Here is a 5,495-nt window from a genome sequence, read left to right as displayed (position 1 = left end):
CTATTTCTTTTGTAATGCTCCCTGCACTACGGAAAAGGACAGCACTAGATTTAGAACCTGTCATTCTAGTTTAAAGATAGCGTCTCACCCCAAGTCCCAACTGCTTGTGAAAGTCTCATCTAAATTGGTTCTGTCAATTCAAAGATTAGCACACCAAATTGATTACTTATAGCTTAACGATTACTACAGTAACATACAGACTTAAATTTTGTTTATTTGTATGGCTCAATATTTTGAAACATGCCGCCTCGATAGGACGTAAGTGGGGGTGGGATGGGCAAGAGGGAGAGGAGGGTAAGTCAATCCCTCTCCTTCCCAGATGGATTATTTTATTGAATTTTTTAATTTTGATAAAATTGATATTGGTAAAACTTTTACCCTCGATAGGGTGAGGAGAAAAGGGGAAGGTCATTCAAGAAGTGGTTATAAAAAAATAACAATGAAGACTGGCATGCCTGCCACAGCTCTCTAACCTAACCAATAACTCATTCAGTATATCAAATCTTTGAAATGAGCAACCGTCGAGTTTCTTGCTGGTTCTAGCTATAAAAAACAATTTATTTAATTTTAAATTTTTATATTATTACAAAATTATACAGGAGTGTTACTGCACTGACAGCTTATGGGAGCTTATTCTGTAGAATGTAGTCTTAATGCAGGAACACCACAATGCAATCTTCTAGCAAAGTGGATTAGGCACTAATCCACAGGCTTTCAAGCTCAGGTTTCACTGAAAAAGGAATTATTGATCTTTAATTTTCTAAATTGCTAATTAGACAATTAGGTAATATTCTTCTTATTTTACTATTTATCTACTAAGATAGATAGTAGTCTTAGTGTTATTTATAATATTTAATAACTACATGATGCCCTTTTAAGTTTTAAAAATCCAGTGCTAACTCTTTGATTTCCAGGATACCTAGTCTGATGTAGTCCAGTATGACACCAAATACTCCATACCAAATAAATGATAATAATGACAACTTAATTTGCACGGATTTATCCAATAGGAACTGTTTTATTTTCTGTAATAAAACATCAGCAATGTCCATCTCCGCGAAGAAGATCCGCCATACAAGAACTTTGTACCTTTCGTCAAAATTGGTTGAACAGGTGGGCTGTAAAAAGCTAGCAGACAGACAAACAGATACACTTTATTCTGACATACAGCTTAAACTCAATGTCCTGATTCTGCATATTTGTAAGTTACTAAGCATAAATATTTAAAAATTTATAACAGCCCTGACAAGTGAAGGTTACAAGTAACTAGAAAAGAGCTAATAAGTTTCAATTGGCTGAATATAACTAGTTATTTAAGTAGGTACAAAATAATAATGAAGTTATGATTTCACTATAGGTGGCTAGATACTCTTGAAACCTGACCACTTGCTTGCCTAATTCAAATCAAGGTATGTAGATAGTTATATCTCTAGTCTTTTCTAGTTACTGTAACCTTTACTTGTCGGGGGTGTTATAAATTTTTAATTTGCACTTGTGATTTCTCTATAGGTTGGGTCACTACTCACTTCCCTTATCCAAAACAAGAGATTGGTATGTAGATAGTTATATGTACCTATTAAGTACATACTAATCTAGTTACTAAGTGCTATTATTCTAAAAAAAACCTATGTAGACGTGATATCAAGAGAGTAAACGTACATATAAAGCTGACATACGATATTATTACTCATTGCATTTTATTTAAATAGTACCTACACACCTAAATACAATATATATTATAATCACTAGTTCTTGAATACCTTTAAATGAACTTCTGTATATTAAAATCCTTTCATTCAGTTTGCTTTTATTTATTTTCACTTTAACAGACAACAGAACGGTAACTTTTTTTAATCTGACGAAAATTTGGCTTTGGATACCAGTGTTTTAGTGATTTCAGAGTGAATATAGATGAATTACCATAGACAAACATACCATAGAGTGTGGCGGTGGGTGTCGCTTGACTGTCACTGTCACGCTGTTAATCATCTGTCAATAGCGTCAAAAAACGAAATAATATATGCCAAATTAGACAAAATGGCAGCGTATATCTGTCCCACTTTTTTGTGAATGTGTAAGTGAGACAAAAGTTGGACCTACGTTTCCACATGTTAGTATCGTCGTTCTGTCGAAAACTGTCCGTTTGGACTAGCTCGTACTATGAAATAATACGTTAACCTTGGCAGTCGGGAGTAGTCGATACTATTAACCATGTATGCGGTGTTCAATGTTGTACTAACGGTTTACCGAAAACGTAAACTTAAAACCATCGTCCAAAATTCTTCAGTGCTTGAAGATAACGTATTGTAAGGACATAGTAATATGGATCTGAGACATGGTCGCGAACTATGGCCGTCATAAGAAACATCAGAGCCAAAACGTGGTCAAATCAGAAATGAGGCGATGCGTAGGAGAACCAGAGCAACCAAGCTCAAGGAGTTGCGAAGCTGAATTGGCTAAAGCAACGGGCAGGGCATGTAGTTCGAAAAATCGATAGATCTTGGAGTTTTACGATGCTAGAATGGTGGCCTGGTACCGGAAAGTACAGCGTTGGCAGATGCATCTAGAAATCAAACGAATCAGTTAGATTGAGATAGCGCGAAATCATGGCGCGTGGAAGTCACTACAAGAAACTTATATCTAGTATTGGTCGTCTATCGATTGACGATGATCATGATGATGAATCTTAAAACTAATAAAAAAAATCTAAATATATACTAATACCTAATACCTAACTACCACATAATAAAAATTGCGATATTATTGACAAACAGAATAACCACCGTCGATTTATTTAGTCCATCTAGTTATTGCTGCTCTAGTAATGACTACCCTGTGGTGTAAAGCAATAAATTAATTTCGGGTTACTAACGGGTGACGCGAAAGAGCTCACGTACAAAATGGAGTCATAAAATATTAAATTGATTTAGAGATTTATTACCGAGACATACCTATCCACATACGATGAGATGATGATAAAAAGGTACCTACGATTGGAGAAATTACTTGAAAAAATGAGATTTTTTTTTTATAAGGTTATTTGGATTAGAAAATTCTTTGTAAGTATTCATTTCTATTTAGAAATAATATGAAAGTTTAACTCAAATAAACTTGTATATAAAGTTTCATCGAATTTGCCTTTTTGTAGTCCCAATTCGGTCTAATTGGATCTTTTAGGAGAGCCGATGGAATATTTTTGAATAAGTTCTTTGGGTAGCAACAGCTATAGAAACAGAGGATTCTGAAAAAAAAAAATATCATGTAAGTAAATAACAAATTCTCAAAGTGTAACTTCAGCCAATGCGGCAGGCGCCACGCGTTGCTTCGTTACGGCGTTATTGAAGAATATACAAACAAACAAACATACTTTCGCGTTCATAAAACGGATAGTGAAAAATGCGGAATGATGGGGTTTTTCAAGAGGCGTATATGAAAAAGATAATAAACCAGTAATGCATTGGCAGTTTTTGGCAAATTGCTGGATGGACTATGCTGGAATTTTGGAATGGAGATAGATTATACCCTAGATAAACACATAGGCTACATTTATCAGGGATAATCAATGTCTTCTCACGGGATTTTAAAAACATACATCCACGAGAACGAAGCCGCGGGCATCAGCTAGTATATTATACTCGTAAGTAGTAAATACAGCTAGTGATAAAGTCTTCCATTATCAAATATGTAGTTGTTTCACATCCGATTACAATTTCGAATCCTACTAAGGTCGAACCTTTATGCAAATTCCCTTACCTTAACCAATTCCAAGTAATCAAATCAAACAATAATGAAGAAGCGAGCTTTTGATTTGTTGTGGTTTACGAACAACCCAAAAGCCTGTCGGTAAATATTTTGAGGTTTTGGTCGTGCTAAATTTAATTAACTTGGTATACACGAGTGAGTCTAAAGGGCCTGTGCAAACAAGTCAGATTTTGACGACCTCCCTAGCGCAAATTCCCCAATTACTCGTTGGAAATCGAACCCGGGACCTTCCAATATAAAACTACAAAGCTCACCACTGCGCCAGGGAGGGAAATAGGTCGATTTACAAAACCAGTTTTCCGGTAGTGGAGGTTAGTTAGATCCTTGCAAAAATAGTAATTCATTATTCCCCCATAATGATCGTGATTTATATGATAGTGCCTTTACTTTAAGTGCTTCTGCCTAGGGGATTAACAAAACTTCGTTGAAAAATTCTGCTGTAAAATTTTAATAAAATGTTGTTGAGAAAAATATCTAAAAAGTTATAATGCACATTTGTTCAGATAGTTTTATAAACAGACAAGATGATGCCCGCAACTTCGTTCGTGTAGATTTACTTAGGTTTTTAAAAATTTCCCGAGATCTCTTTGATTTTCCGGGATGTATTTAGGTTTTTAAAAACCCCGTGGGAACGTTTGATTTTTCGGGATAAAAAGTAGCCTTCCCCGAGATGCAAGCTGTCACTGTACAATATCTATTTCTTTGAAATTGGTTAAACTTGGTGGGATCGTGAAATCTAACAAACAGACAGACACGCTTTGGCATTTATAATATTATAATAGTATGGATTGTTAAAAAAAATTACAGTTTGAACAACATGAAAGAACGTTTTTGTCTTCTCATCTTTATTATTCTGTCGTCATTTCTTTAGTATGATATTTTTCTGTCTGCTCTGTACCATAAAACGTAATGCTTATTGCGAATTTATTGGGTAATAACTGTCGAAGTTTTAGGTTTACCTTAGTTTACGTAAAAAAAAAGTTAGACAATCAAAAAACTACCTAATTTGAATAAATGACTTGATTTTAATTTTGATGGAAAATATTTCTTAATTGTCTTCATTTTGTATTCCCTGTGTTATTATTATTAGTTTGGAAAGTGGAAATACACGATTAGATTCAGTTGTGTGTATTTGATTAACAGTGGTTGTCTCATGTCGACTTCAGTTTGAAATTCCGAGACTTGCTATTTTACTAGAGAACTATTATTATATACGAGAGTATTTTGCTAGGACGTCTTGAATAATAGCCTCAACCTGACTGATAAAACTGAACAACACGTGTGTTTGTCAACACACGTGTTGTTCAGTTTTAAAACGCGCCTGTGCATTCTACAAGTGTAAATTAAAAATTTATAACAACCCTGACAAGTGAAGGTTACAGTAACTAGAAAAGAGCTGATAACTTTCAAACGGCTGAACCGATTTTCTTGGATTATAGCTAAGAACACTCTCGATCAAGCCTTCTTTCAAACAAAAAAACTAAGTTATAAAATCGGTTCATTAGTTTAGGAGCTACAATGCCACAGACAGATACACAGATACATACGTCAAACTTATAACACCCCTCTTTTTGGTTCGGGGGTTAAAAACCCAATCTTTAATATGTGCGCTAGTTCAAAAGATTACATTTTTTTTATACAAATTAAAATAAATAAATTTAGTAGTTTCTCCTGAAATCGTGTTTTTCCATATACCGGGATTTGCATGTGCAGTGACGTAACAATTAAGGGCG

At 34.6% G+C, this 5,495-nt stretch overlaps 1 long non-coding RNA gene across 1 annotated transcript; it reads right to left on the bottom strand.

The window, feature by feature from the left end:
• Positions 1-205: 205 nt before the first annotated feature.
• Positions 206-1,821, bottom strand: LOC123869324. The gene is made up of 2 exons (XR_006796864.1): positions 1,761-1,821; positions 206-1,128 (listed from the first exon to the last, which is right to left on the bottom strand). It is a non-coding gene; the product is annotated as an uncharacterized LOC123869324 (long non-coding RNA).
• Positions 1,822-5,495: the final 3,674 nt, after the last annotated feature.

This window comes from Maniola jurtina, chromosome 11, assembly GCF_905333055.1.
Source record: "Maniola jurtina chromosome 11, ilManJurt1.1, whole genome shotgun sequence".
Taxonomy (NCBI): Eukaryota; Metazoa; Arthropoda; class Insecta; order Lepidoptera; family Nymphalidae; genus Maniola; species Maniola jurtina.
This window is presented reverse-complemented; position numbering and strand designations above follow the sequence as displayed.